Source organism: Scyliorhinus torazame, chromosome 3 (genome assembly GCF_047496885.1).
Source record: "Scyliorhinus torazame isolate Kashiwa2021f chromosome 3, sScyTor2.1, whole genome shotgun sequence".
Lineage (NCBI taxonomy): Eukaryota > Metazoa > Chordata > Chondrichthyes > Carcharhiniformes > Scyliorhinidae > Scyliorhinus > Scyliorhinus torazame.
The window spans coordinates 346,671,394-346,687,200 of record NC_092709.1 but is presented as its reverse complement, the minus strand read 5'-3'; positions in this window follow the sequence as shown (position 1 = coordinate 346,687,200).

The window sequence follows — 15,807 nt, the reverse complement described above, 5'->3', positions numbered from 1 at the left end:
CCATATCAGAGACACCCCCATATCAGAGACACCCCCATATCAGGGAGGCCCCATATCAGAGACGCCCCCATATCAGAGTCGACCCATATCAGAGACGCCCCCATATCAGAGACGCCCCCATATCAGAGACGCCCCCATATCAGAGACGCCCACATATCAGCGACACCCCCATATCAGAGACACCCCCATATAAGAGACACCCCCATATCAGAGATGCCCCCATATCAGAGACGCCCCCATATCAGAGACGCCCCCATATCAGAGACACCCCCATATCAGAGAGGCCCCATATCAGGGACACCACATATCAGAGATACCGCCATATCAAAGACCCCATATCAGAGACACCCCCATATCAGAGACACCTCCATATCAGAGACCCCCATGTCAGAGACACCTCCATATCAGAGACACCTCCATATCAGATACACCTCCATATCAGAGACACCTCCATATCAGAGACCCCCATGTCAGAGACACCTCCATATCAGAGACACCTCCATATCAGAGACACCTCCATATCAGAGACACCTCCATATCAGAGACCCCCATGTCAGAGACACCCCATCAGTTACCCCTGCCTGGAAGCTAAAGAGCAGTCCAGATAGATACAGTGAAAACTACCTGGCCCTTCCACCTGCTGCCTCAGACAGATGAGTAGGAAGCAGCAGCTATTACTTCATCGTTACTTCTCAGCAGAAAGCACTTAACTGATTTTGATGTGGTGATGGCTTGTAAATCATAGCTCAGCTCCCTTGGCTCCCAATTCTGAGCAATATTCCACCACCTCACATCAGGAGGGAGATGGCAACGGAAAAGCTCCGGAGAAGGTCTTCATTAACCCAAGTCCGCCGCTACACAAGGATCTCACCGATCCACCGGCAGCTTGCCACGCATTACATCGGGCTGAATGGCTAAGACCACTGTGCCTAGGAATAACAGCAGAGGTCCTGCAGCAGCAGGATTGGAACCAGCATGCCACCATTAAAATCCACTTCCTCATCACAGATCACCCGCCCACCTGGCTTCAACCTGTCACCCCAACATTGGGTACGGGTACTCTTCAGCTGGTTCCACACTGACCAAGGCCTTTGTGCAGCAAACTGGCACAAGTGGGGCCTTGTAGGGAACCCAGACTGCAGCTATAGTGCACCCCACTCAATAACTCACATCACTGAAAACTGCTCCCTGGTCATATTCAGCAGAGGGTTCGAGAGCTCCATTTGGACACTGCACAAGCTGTTGCCTGATTTGGTAATTACTGCACAGAATAACAACAAAGCTAAGGTGGAAGGGAGAGAGCTTCGGTTTGATGTCTCATCCAAATAAATTGCACCTCTTCCCAAATAAAAACACAGCCGTGGGCAGCTGAGGAGGTAAGAATCAGCATAAAACTAGAAGAAAAGACAAGGAAAAAGGTGAATGGAAAAGATGCAACGAACAGCAAAAGTTAACAAAACAGCTGTAAAAGAGCCATAAGAGGAGAAAGTTGAGAGAGATATCGAAGCCAACAACAGAAGATTTTTAGAATGAGGAAAGAAGGGTGGCCAAGGGCAGCTTGATAACTGAAGATGACGGTGATTTTTTAAATCCTCCCATGGATGTGGGCATTGCTGGCGAGGCCAGCATTTATTGCCTATCCTCATTTGTCGGTGGTGGAGGGAGTGAATGTTTGTGGATGGGGAGCGAATCAAGCGGGGCTGCTTTGTCCTGGGTGGTGTCGAGCTTCTTGAGTGTTGTTGGAGCTCCACTCATCCAGGCAAGTGGAGAGTGTTCCATCACACTCCTGTGGTAACCCCCAGGATGTTGATAGGGTTCCAGTGATGATGAGGTTATTGAATGTCAAGGGGCGATGGTTAGATCCTCTCTTGTTGATGATGGCCATTGCCTGGCACTTGTGTGGTGTAAATGTAACTCACCACTTCATCGAATCATAGAATCTTCAGCAAGGAGACAGGCCCTTCAGCCCAAACTGGTCCATGCCAACCAAAAAGCCCATCTAAGCTAACCCCATTTGCCTGCATTTGGCCCATATCCCTCTCAACCTTTCCTATCCATGTATCTCTTGTCAGCCCTGGCCTGGTTATGGCCCAGATCTTGTTGCAGTTGGACGTGGACTGCTTCAGTATCTGATGAGTCATGAATGGCGCACATAGAATCCCGACAGTGCAAACAGAATGAGGCCATTTGGCCCATCAAGTTATTACCGATCCTCCGAAAGGGCACCCTACCCATGTCCAATCCCCTGTCTACCCCACCCTATCCTCGTATCCTACCCTGCACATCACTGGACACTAAGGGGAAATTTAGCATGGCCAATCCACCTAACCTGCACATCTTTGGACTGTGGGAGGAAACCGGAGCACCCGGACGAAACCCACGCACACACGGGAAGAATGTCCAAACTCCACACAGTTACCCAAGGCTGGAATCAAATCCGGGTCCCTGGTGCTATGAGGCTGCAGTGCTAACCACCGTGCCACCTATTCATCAGCAAACTTACCCACCTGCGACCTTATGATGGAAGGAAGGTCACTGATGAAGCAACTGAAGGTGGGGGAGGTGATGACATTGTGGTATTGTCACTGGACTAGTACTCCAGAGATCCAGGGTAATGCTCTGGGGACCTGGGTTTGAATCCCACCATGGCAAATGGTGACATTTGAATTCAGTAAAAATTTAGCATTAGAAATCTAATGATAACATTGTGAATTATTGTAAAAACCCACCTGGTTCACTTGTGAAGGCATTCATATCTGGTCCAGACACACAGCAATGTGGTTGTCTCGTAACTGGCCTCTGAAATGGCCTGCCTAGCCAGCCACTCATTTCAAGGGCAATTAAGGATGGGCAATAAATAGTGAGTGATGCTCACACCCCTGAAAATAAATATTTTTAAAAGGTGGCTGGGCCCAGGACACGACCCTGAGAAACTGACAGAATATAGAACAATGAAATGAAGGAAATGGTGGTTCATTCGGCCCATCGAGTCTGCACCGGCTCTTGGAAAGAGCACCCTACCCAAGGTCAACACCTCCACCCTATCCCCATAACCCAGTAACCCCACCCAACACTAAGGGCAATTTTGGACACTAAGGGCAATTTATCATGGCCAATCCACCTACCCTGCACATCTTTGGACTGTGGGAGGAAACCGGAGCACCTGGAGGAAACCCACGCACACACGGGGAGGATGTGCAGACTCCGCACAGACAGTGACCCAGCAGGGAATCGAACCTGGGACCCTGGAGCTGTAAAGCAATTGTGCTATCCACAATGCTACCGTGCTGCCGTGTCTGCGTGGGTTTCCTCCAATGGTTGATCCATTGCGTCAGTGTTCACATGAGAGGAGGAGGTCAGCATGTCAGACATTTCAAGGAATCTAATATTGAATCAAAGGCAGGGAGTCACCAAAATCATTGTAGACAAAGTAAGTGTAATGAGGACAATAACAGTGCTGAAGACTGGGTGGCAAATCCCCAGGGTCAGATTGTTTCCATCCCAGGGTTTTAAAGAAATGAAACCATTGACGGTGCCCAAATCATCACCTTCCAAAGTTCCCTTGATCCAGGTCTCATTTTGTCAGGTTGGAAAATTGTGCACGGCACTCTGCAATCTGAGGGAGATGGGAGAGGGACACCAGGGTCAGGCCATTCAGCCTAAGGTCTGCAATTTTAGATCTTCTTTCATGGGAGGTGGATGTTGCTGGCAAGGCCCTCTTAGCACTTAACTCGTTTACACTGATTTTGGGGACTCCCTTGATTGACAGCTCAATCGCTCTTACCTCTGTGGTTAATTTCACCATGATTATTTACAAAGATTAAATGGTTTCACGGGATTGTGGGTTCCGTTACTGATACTTTGAAGGATCTGAATGACTGACATTTTATCGCTTTGCAGTGAAATTACCTTTTTAAGCAGAATAGAAAGTAATGAATGATTTTTTAAAAAAACACACACTATGGCTCATCCAGTTCAGTTCTGGTCAATGATAACCCCCATGAAGTTGGTAGTGAGGGATTCAGCAATGATATTGCCATGGAATGTCAAGGGGCGATGGTTAGATTCCCTCTTGTTGGAGGTGGTTATTGCCTGGAACTTGTGTGGCACAAATGTTACTTCTCAGCCCAAGCCTGAATGTCTGGGAGCTCAGAACTAGGGGTCATAGTTTGAGGATAAGGGGTAAACCTTTTAGGACTGAGGTGAGGAGAAATTTCTTCACCCAGAGAACAACAAAAGAACAAAGAAATGTACAGCACAGGAACAGGCCCTTCGGCCCTCCAAGCCCGTGCCGACCATGCTGCCCGACTAAACTACAATCTTCTACACTTCCTGGGTCCGTATCCTTCTATTCCCATCCTATTCATGTATTTGTCAAGATGCCCCTTAAATGTCACTATCGTCCCTGCTTCCACCACCTCCTCCGGTAGCGAGTTCCAGGCACCCACTACCCTCTGCGTAAAAAACTTGCCTCGTACATCTACTCTAAACCTTGCCCCTCTCACCTTAAACCTATGCCCCCTAGTAATTGACCCCTCTACCCTGGGGAAAAGCCTCTGACTATCCACTCTGACTCTGCCCCTCATAATTTTGTAGACCTCTATCAGGTCTCCCCTCAACCTCCTTCGTTCCAGTGAGAACAAACCGAGTTTATTCAACCGCTCCTCATAGCTAATGCCCTCCATACCAGGCAGCATTCTGGTAAATCTCTTCTGCACCCTCTCTAAAGCCTCCACATCCTTCTGGTAGTGTGGCGACCAGAATTGAACACTATACTCCAAGTGTGGCCTAACTAAGGTTCTATACAGCTGCAACATGACTTGCCAATTCTTATACTCAATGCCCCGGCCAATGAAGGCAAGCATGCCGTATGCCTTCTTGACTACCTTCTCCACCTGTGTTGCCCCTTTCAATGACCTGTGGACCTGTACTCCTAGATCTCTTTGACTTTCAATACTCTTGAGGGTTCTACCATTCACTGTATATTCCCTACCTGCATTAGACCTTCCAAAATGCATTACCTCACATTTGTCCAGATTAAACTCCATCTGCCATCTCTCCGCCCAAGTCTCCAAACAATCTAAATCCTGCTGTATCCTCTGACAGTCCTCATCGCTATCCGCAATTCCACCAACCTTTGTGTCGTCTGCAAACTTACTAATCAGACCAGTTACATTTTCCTCCAAATCATTTATATATACTACAAAGAGCAAAGGTCCCAGCACTGATCCCTGTGGAACACCACTGGTCACAGCCCTCCAATTAGAAAAGCATCCTTCCATTGCTACTCTCTGCCTTCTATGACCTAGCCAGTTCTGTATCCACCTTGCCAGCTCACCCCTGATCCCGTATTTATCCTTCTTCCTCACAGGAACATGCCGGTCCTGAATTCCTTTCAACTGACACTTGAAAGCCTCCCACATGTCAGATGTTGATTTGCCCTCAAACATCCGCCCCCAATCTATGTTCTTCAGTTCCCGCCTAATATTGTTATGATTAGCCTTCCCCCAATTTAGCACATTCATCCTAGGACCACTCTTATCCTTGTCCACCAGTACTTTAAAACTTACTGAATTGTGGTCACTGTTACCGAAATGCTCCCCTACTGAAACATCTACCACCTGGCCGGGCTCATTCCCCAATACCAGGTCCAGTACCGCCCCTTCCCTAGTTGGACTGTCTACATATTGTTTTAAGAAGCCCTCCTGGATGCTCCTTACAAACTCCGCCCCGTCTAAGCCCCTGGCACTAAGTGAGTCCCAGTCAATATTGGGGAAGTTGAAGTCTCCCATCACCACAACCCTGTTGTTTTTACTCTTTTCCAAAATCTGTCTACCTATCTGCTCCTCTATCTCCCGCTGGCTGTTGGGAGGCCTGTAGTAAACCCCCAACATTGTGACTGCACCCTTCTTATTCCTGATCTCTACCCATATAGCCTCACTGCCCTCTGAGGTGTCCTCCCGCAGTACAGCTGTGATATTCTCCCGAACCAGTAGCGCAACTCCGCCTCCCCTTTTACATCCCCCTCTATCCCGCCTGAAACATCTAAATCCTGGAACGTTTAGCTGCCAATCCTGCCCTTCCCTCAACCAGGTCTCTGTAATGGCAACAACATCATAGTTCCAAGTACTAATCCAAGCTCTAAGTTCATCTGCCTTACCCGTAACACTTCTTGCATTAAAACATATGCACTTCAGGCCACCAGACCCGCTGTGTTCAGCAACTTCTCCCTGTCTGCTCTGCCTCAGAGCCCCACTGTCCCTATTCCCTAGTTCTCCCTCAATGCTCTCACCTTCTGACCTATTGCTCCCGTGCCCACCCCCCTGCCATACTAGTTTAAACCCTCCCGTGTGACACTAGCAAACCTCGCGGCCAGGATATTTATGCCTCTCCGGTTTAGATGCAACCCGTCCTTCTTATATAGGTCACACCTGCCCCGGAAGAGCTCCCAGTGGTCCAGATAACAGAAACCCTCCCTCCTACACCAGCTGTTTAGCCAAGTGTTTAGCTGCTCTATTTCTAGCCTCACTGGCACGTGGCACAGGGAGTAATCCCGAGATTACAACCCTAGAGGTCCTGTCTTTTAACTTTCTGCCTAGCTCCCTGAACTCCTGCAGGACCTCATGCCCCTTCCTGCCTATGTCGTTAGTACCAATATGTTCAACGACCTCTGCCTGTTTGCCCTCCCCCTGCAGGATGCCCTCTACCCGTTCGGAGACATCCTGGACCCTGGCACCAGGGAGGCAACATACCATCCTGGGGTCTCTTTCAAGTCCACAGAAGTGCCTATCTGTGCCCCTGACTATAGAGTCCCCTATTACTATTGCTCTTCTGCGCTTTGACCCTCCCTTCTGAACATCAGAGCCAGCCGTGGTGCCACTGCTCTGGCTGCTGCTGTTTTCCCCTGATAGGCTATCCCCCCCGACAGTATCCAAAGGGGTATACCTGTTCGAGAGGGGGACAGCCACAGGGGATTCCTGCACTGACTGCCTGCCCTTTCTGGTGGTGAATGTGTGGAATTCGCTACCACAGAAAGTAGTTGAGGCCAAAACGTTCTGTAATTTCCAGAAGGAATTAGATCCAACTCTTGGGGCTAAAGGAATTGAGGGATATGGGGGGGGAAGGCGGGATCGGGGTATTGAACTTGATGATCAGCCATGATCTTAATAAATGGCGGAGCAGGCTCGAAGGGCCGAATGGCCTCCTCTGCTTTTATTTTCTATGTTTTTATGTTGTATTTGGACATGGACTGCTTCAGTATCCGAGGAGTTGTGAATGGTGCTGAATATTGTGTAGTCATCAGCGAACATCCACTCCTGACCTTCTGATGGAAGGGAATTACCAGGAAGACCTTTCACACAACATCTTTGAAAAGCTTTTTCACACAGTGAGCGCTTAGGGTTAGGGATGTCCAGCCTGAGAGTATGGCAGAGGCAGGTTCAATTGAAGCATTTGTTAGTAAAACAAAGGCAGTTTTAAGTGATGTATAGTTGTATCGGTAAACATTAGAAATAACGTACAGTTTTGATTCGGTTGGATTCATGTTGGACAAAGGTGTCTGTGTGTGTGCGGGGGGGGGGGGGGGTGGGGGGGGGGCGGGGGGGTTAAGTTCTAACTGTGATAGAGAGAGCTACGATGTAAAGAGTGAATATAATTGTTTGGCAACTAGAGGCCCTTGTAAGGGAAAACATTTTCCTTTGTTCTTTAGTTTTGGCTGGGGAGAAGGCAGGGGAATGTAACCAGATGAGTTTCACAGTCGGAGAACCAGTGCAGAGGACCAAATGATCTCCTTCTGCGCTGTAACAATTCTGTGGAGGGAAAGTCATTGATGAAGCAGTTGGGCCTTGAACACAACCCGAGGAACTTCTTGGTTTCAGTTTAGCTCGGGCTCCTTGATGCCACGCTCGGTCAAATGCTGCCTTGATGCCAAGGGCAGTCATCTTTATTAGGGACCATCTTGTATTCCAGTTAGATTTTTCAAGTAATCCAGTAGCTTTTTGTTTCCCGTTGCCAGGCTATAAATTTCCAGATTTATTAAATTTATCCCCACAAGTTAATCTGGCTGGGTTTGACCGCCTGACCTCTGGTTTCCTAGACCATGACTCACAAACGTTTCACTCCAGTATTTCGGTACTATAGAGGGAAAATGGAGTCTCCGAGAATGTAGGGGCCATAAGATTGGGCTGTAACATCGTAGCACTGATCCTCTGATCTACACCCGCTATCATGACAACAACTTGCGTTGAGATAGCACCGTTAATGTGGAAATACACCCTGCAGTGCCTCACAGCTGCACCATCGGAAAAATCGGACCTCGAGCCAAAGTGGGGGATTTCAGGATGGAGGACGAAACACGGTGAAAAAGGAGGAGAATGAGTCGGAGAGGGCGAGAGGGCGAGGCAGGAAATTCTGGAGCTTTGGGCCCAGTCACTGCCGCTAATGGTGGAGTGGAGGAATTGAAGGATTAGACAGAGTCCAGAGTTAGAGGGAAATCTGGAGGGAATTCGGAGGGAGCTGCGGAGAAGTGTCCAACGATGGGATTGTGGCGTCACGGTACATGTGGAGAATGGGAAGGGGGACAGAGAGCAGCACTGACTGGGTTGATTCCTAGGATGAAGGGGTTGTCATGTTTGAGCAGGTTGGGCCTAAACTCATTGGAGTTTAGAAGCCTGAGAGATGATCTTACTCAAACATATGCATTTCTGAGGGGGAGCTTGACAGGGTTGATACTGAGGGGGTGTTCCCCCAGGTGGGGAGGGCGGGGGGGGGGGGGGTGGAGGTACAAGAAATGGAGTGCACAGATTTAAAATAAGACTTCTGCCATTTATAATGGAAGTAAGGAGGAATTTCTTCTCTCAAAGGGTCATTGGTGTTTGGAATTCCATTCCCCAGGGAGCAATGGAGGCTGGGTCATTGAATATATTCAAGGCTGGGTCAGGCAGATTTCCAATGATAATATTATAATCTTTATTGTCACAATCTTTAATGACATATGGCTGGTTTAGCTCAGTGGGCTAGACAGCTGGCATGTAATGCAGAACAAGGCCAGCAGCGCGGGTTCAATTCCCGTATCGGCCTCCCTGCACTAGGAAGGATCCCATTAAGACCACCGCCCATTGAACTTTTGAATGTGTAAATCTGACTGACATTAAATGTGGTTGGATCGATTTGTTGCAATGATACTTCATTGAACAATATACTGAGGCAACACATTTGAGATTTCTGAATTTGTTTTAATTCTCAGTAGATGTGCTATAATTATCAGCAATAGTAGCGATTTAACACTCCGCACTGTCTGTGTGGAGTTTGCACGTTCTCCCCGTGTGTGCGTGGGTTTCCTCCGGGTGCTCTGGTTTCCTCCCACAGTCCAAAAGATGTGCAGGTTAGGTGGATTGGCCATGATAAATTGCCCTTAGAGTCCAGAATTGCCCTTAGTGTTGGGTGGGGTTACTGGGTTAGGGGGATGGGGTGGAGGGGTGGACTTGGGTAGGGTGCTCTTTCCAAGAGCTGGCGCAGACTCGATGGGCCGAATGGCCTCCTTCTGCACTGTAAATTCTATGATTCTAACAGGCGCCGTAATGTGGCGACTAGGGGCTTTTCTCAGTAACTTCATTGAAGCCTACTTGTGACAAGAAAAAGAAAGAAAAAAGAATAAAGTAGGCCTACATTAACACTGCAATGAAGTTACTGTGAAAATCTCCTAGTCGCCGCATTCCGGTGCCTGTTCGGGTACACAGAGGGAGAATTCAGAATGTCCAATACCACCTAACAACGGGGGCTGGGTTCCCCACACCGACATGGAAATGGTGGAGACAAAATGGCGTAAATGGCGTAAAATGGCCACCGATCCTCCGTTTGGCTGGGGGCTAGCATGCCGGCAGCGTAGAGCACCATAGAGCGGTGCTACATGGCGGAGGCCGCTCGTGGACCTGGCCCGCAAAGTAGTGCCCCCCCCTTTGGCCGGCTCACGCGCCCCAGGAGCCCCCCCCCCCCCACAAGTGGCCCCAGCCCCTGATAAAGGCCCCCTTCCCCGCGGATCGGTCCTCCTCTGACTGTGGCAGCGCTGGACTGAGTCAGCAGCCGCCACGCCGAGTTCCTGATGGACGAGACTAGAAGAGACCCACCCCGTCGGGAACACGGCCGGGCGGGGGCGGAGCATCGGGAGCGGGCCTCAGGCAATATTCTGAGGCCGTTGATACGTCGAGAGTACGGCTCTTTGGAGGGGGCGGCGCATCGCGAAAGCAGCCCTGCCCCTAATTCAGTCGGGAACTTTGACTGTCCGGCCGATCACCGAACACGATTTCGGCGTTGGTGACCAGTGAACACAGCCCCTGCTTTGTTGGGTATCATATGGTTCTATCACTTTAAAACGTGGTTGAAATGCCACCACTGACCTTAAACAATCTGTCCCTTGTCACAAAACCACGCCAGCTCTAAGACGGGTTCGAGAAGGTGAATGGCCGGTTCCTGTTCCCAGCTGTTACCCCACCATCTCTTCCCAACACCAAGCGGGCATTTCCTCACTCGCTCACTCCTATCTTGTTCAAGAAGGGGAGTAGAGATAACCCCGGTAATTATAGACCAGTGAGCCTTACTTCTGTTGTGGGCAAAGTCTCGGAAAGGTTTATAAGAGATAGGATGTATAATCATCTGAAAAGGAATAATTTGATTAGAGATAGTCAACACGGTTTTGTGAAGGGTAGGTCGTGCCTCACAAACCTTATTGAGTTCTTTGAGAAGGTGACCAAACAGGTGGATGAGGGTAAAGCAGTTGATGTGGTGTATATGGATTTCAGTAAAGCGTTTGATAAGGTTCCCCATGGTAGGCTATTGCAGAAAATACGGAGGCATGGGATTCAGGGAGATTTAGCAGTTTGGATCAGAAATTGGCTAGCTGGAAGAAGACAAAAGGTGGTGGTTGATGGGAAATGTTCAGACTGGAGTCCAGTTACTAGTGGTGTACCACAAGGATCTGTTTTGGGGCCACTGCTGTTTGTCATTTTTATAAATGACCTGGAGGAGGGCGTAGAAGGATGGGTGAGTAAATTTGCAGATGACACTAAAGTCGTTGGAGTTGTGGACAGTGCGGAAGGATGTTACAAGTTACAGAGGGACATAGATAAGCTGCAGCGCTGGGCTGAGAGGTGGCATATGGAGTTTAATGCAGAAAAATGTGAGGTGATTCATTTTGGAAGGAATAACAGGAAGACTGAGTACTGGGCTAATGGTAAGATTCTTGGCAATGTGGATGAGCAGAGAGATCTCGGTATCCATGTGCATAAATCCCTGAAAGTTGCCACCCAGGTTGAGAGGGTTGTTAAGAAGGCGTACGGTGTGTTAGCTTTTATTGGTAGAGGGATTGAGTTTAGAAGCCATGAGGTCATGTTGCAGCTATACAACACTCTGGTGCGGCCGCATTTGGAGTATTGCGTGCAATTCTGGTCACCGCATTATAGGAAGGATGTGGAAGCATTGGAAAGGGTGCAGAGGAGATTTACCAGAATGTTGCCTGGTATGGAGGGACGATCTTATGAGGAAAGGCTGAGGGACTTGAGGCTGTTTTCGTTAGAGAGACAAAGGTTAAGAGGTGACTTAATTGAGGCATACAAGATGATCAGAGGATTGGATAGGGTGGACAGTGAGAGCCTTTTCCTCGGATAGTGATGTCTAGCACGAGGGGACATAGCTTTAAATTGAGGGGAGATAGATATAAGACAGATGTCAGAGGTAGGTTCTTTACTCAGAGAGTAGTAAGGGCATGGAATGCCCTGCCTGCAACAGTAGTAGACTCGCCAACACTAAGAGCATTAAAATGGTCACTGGATAGACATATGGACGATAAGGTAATAGTGTAGATGGGCTTTAGAGTGGTTTCACAGGTCGGCGCAACATCGAGGGCCGAAGGGCCTGTACTGCGCTGTAATGTTCTATGTTCTATCTGACTGAACTGCATGCTGTCACTCAGTGGAACGGAGCAGAACCCACGCCTGGGGCTCCTGGGGCCTCGCACATTTGCCGATATTGTTCGCTGCAAACAACTCGCAGCCCTGCCAATCACTCAGGAAGGAGTTTCAGTTGGGAGCCTTCACTGAGTTTCCGCACATTTCTTTGAATCAGGCATTCCATTCAGACCAAGGTCACCGTTGCCAAGCAGTCCCGCCCCCTCACCATCTCCGAACCCTTCCTGAGTAAATATAGACCACACCACAACATCAATCTACTTCTCCAATTATATTTGTGTTGGCCCCTGTGCGTGGAGGTCACCCATTTTCCACTAAGAGAGCATCGTGGGAGGGTAACCAATAGCATACATTCAACTGATGACCTTGGCCAGCTTCTCAAAGAGCCATTATCAACAACAGATGGAAACTGGGTCAGTATTAGATCTCTTAAAAGCCCATGTCAACTATTGTCCAATTTCCGTCAGAAATCCAAGCATGGTTTGAGGCATTATGGAGACCCTATCCTATTGTTCCAGATTCCAGGTTTGAAGAATTCTATTGACTCCCATCTGGACAACCCCAGTATCCAGGAAATCATTCCTCGTGCTATCTCTGCAATCCTTAATCAGGTTTACCTCCAGCTAGTTCTCCAACTCCCTCGTATTCCCCGGTTACCCACCTTGACCACCCATTCCGTTAAATTCGCCACCCACAGTCCATAGTTGTTCAATCCAATTACTTTTCACTTCTCTACTGCTATGTCATGTCCTGTTGTGGAATGGTGTCACTGCGTTGCCTGTGCAAATCCAGACATATTCTCTTCCCAACGGTGGCGCAGTGGATAGCACTGCTGTCTCAGGGACTCAGGGGTTCGATTCCTCGGCTCACTGCCTGTGTGGAGTTGGCAATGTCTCCCCTTGTGTGCGTGGGTTTTCTCCGGGTGCTCCGGTTTCCTCCCAAAGTCCAAAGATGTGCAGGTCAGGTGGATTGGCCATGATAAATTGCCCTTAGGGTGAGGTTACAGGGTGGCGATAGGGCCTAGGTAGCGGTGGTCTTTCAAAGGGTTGGTTCAGACTCGATGGACCGAATGGACTCTTCCTATAATTAAATGAAAACCGCTTATTGTCACAAGTAGGCTTCAAATGAAGTTACTGTGAAAGGCGCCTGTTACTATATGGATTCTTTGATTCTATGAAAGTCATGGGGGGGTCTGGACAAAGTAGACAAAGGAAAACTATTCCAAAAGGGTCAAAAATGAGAGGGCGCAAATATAAAGTCATTAGCAAAAGAAACAAAAGAGAGATGTGAGGAGAAACCTTTTTCCGTGTAGGGTGTTCAGTGCTTTGGTTGCTCTGCCAGAGAGTGTGCTGGAGGCAGATTCACCTGAAGCATTATCTGAAAAGTGATAATGTGCAGACTTACAGGGTGAAGGTGGGGGATCGGCACCAGGTGAGTCACTCACTCAGAAAGCTGGTGCAGACACAATGGGCCAAATCTCCTTCTCCAATGCCCTCCTTGTAGGTGGTACACATGGCTGCCACTGTTGTCTGTGGTGTTGGAGTGAATGTTTGTGGAAGGCGTGCTAATCAAGTAGGCATCTGCGTCCTGTTTGGTGTCGAACTTCTTGAATGTTGTTGGAGCTGCACTCATCCAGGCAAGCGGCGAGTTTTCCATCACACTTCCTCACCTGAGGAAGGAGCAGCGCTCCGAAAGCTAGTGTTTGAAACAAACCTGTTGGGGCTTTAACCTGGTGTTGTAAGACTTCTTGCTGTGCTCACCCCAGTCCAACGCCGGCATCTCCACATCACTCCTGATTTGTGCCTTGTAGATGGTGGACAGGCTTTGGGGGTCAGGAGGTGAGTTACTCACCGTAGGAATCCCAGCCTTTGACCTGCCCTAGTAGCCACAGTATTAATGTGGCTGGTCCAGTTCAGTTTCTGATCAATGGTAACCCCCAGGCTGTTGTTAGTGGGGGATTCAGCGATGGGAATGTCAAGGACAGGTTCTGGAGGGCAGATCTTCAGAGTTGCAGCCAAGATGTTTTGAGAGCCTTTCGCTGTATCCAGTGCCTGCAGCCGTTTCTTGATATCAGGTGAAGTGAATCGAATTGGCTGAAGGTTGGCATCTGTGATGCTGGGGACCCAGGAAGAGAGCGAGAAGGATCATCCATTTGCCACTCCTGACTTCTGTTTCAAGATGGCTACCACTGCTTCAGCCTTGTCGTTGGCACTGATATTTCCGGCTCTCCCATCACCGAGGATGGGGGATTTTGTGGACTCCCCTCCACAAGTGAGCTGTTAACTTGTGCCCCCCTCACCCCCCCCCCCCCCCCCCCCCCCGCCTCACCCCCATCCCCGATCATTTATCTTCTTTATTGGTTGAGGCACAGAACAAAGCAGGGAGGTGATGCACACGGGCTGGGTACAGTTCTGGTCATCAGATCACAGGAAAGATGAAATTATGCTGCAGAGGGTGCAGAAGAGATTTACTCAGCTGTGACAAGCAATGGGAAATCTTACAAAAGAGGAAAGATGGGTTCGGCTGGGATTGTTATCTTGGAACAGAGGAGGCTGAGAAGCTCGTTAACTGAGATGTATAAAAGTATCATAGAATTCCTGCAGTGCAGAAGGCGGCCATTCGGCCCACCGACCCTCCGAAAGAGCACCCTGTTTTGTTATGCTCTTGACATAGCATAAGCTGCTTCCTTGATGTACGCTCTGACAAAGGAAGGTTCAGACTTGGAGATAGCTTTAACACGTTTATTAAATTATTAACAATTCTCCTACTTGGGTTCGGCTCTCCTGTTAATCCTGCTACAGTTACTCAGACTGACTAACCAGTCTGCTACAATCCACGTGGTGGGTGTGATGTGTTTCAATCAACCCTGTGTACACAGTGAGTGTCTCCACTGGAAGAGGAAGATCCTGTGTGCTGTGTCCTTGTATATGGGTTGGTGTAATGCCCTCCTGTGGTTGTGTCATCTCTGTGTGTATCGTGACTGCCATTGGTTGCGTCCTATCTTACTGGCCTATTGGTTGAATGTCTGTGTGTCATGATGTCCCTGGTGCTCCCTCTGGTGTCTAGTTAGGTGTAGTGTATTCACATTAACCCCTTGTGTATTTACAGTGATGCATATCACCACACACCCCACCCAGATCCACTCCCCCATCCACCCTGCTCTTTCCCTGTAACCTAACCTGCACATCCCTGGACAGTAAGGGCCAATTTAGCATGGCCCATCCACCTATCCTGCACACCTTTGGATTGTGGGAGGAAACCGGAGCACCCGGAGGAAACCCACGCAGACACGGGGAGAATGTGCAGACTCCACACAGACAGTCAATTGAGACTGGAATTTATTCAGGACCCCTGGAGCTGGAAGGCAGCTGTGCTAACCATTGTGCCACTGTGCCACCCTGGACCTGGATACGAATGACCTATGAATTTTAGCAGAGGGGTCAACCACTAGGGGCCATGGATATAATCTAATTGGTAGAAAGGTTAGAAGGGAGATGAGGAAACGTTTTTTTGACCCAGACTGTGGGTGGAAGGGACCTGGAAGTCACAAGCTGAAGGAGTGGCAGAGGCAGAAACTCTCACCACACTTCAAACGGTCCTGGGTTTTGGCTTGAAGAGTGCAGGAAGTTGAGACCAAGCTGGGCAGCTCTTCATTGATCAGCACCGACTTGATAGGCCGAAAGGCCTTCTTCTGTGCCGTAAAAAAAAAAAAAATTCAGATTCCGCGGCGACGTCAATCGGGCTCTGCCCTGCCAGGTGCGCTGGCTCTCAGGTAAAACATTTAAACCAAGGCCTCAACTGCTCTCTCAGATGGTCATGAACTAAAGGTCAAAGGTAAATGGTCAAA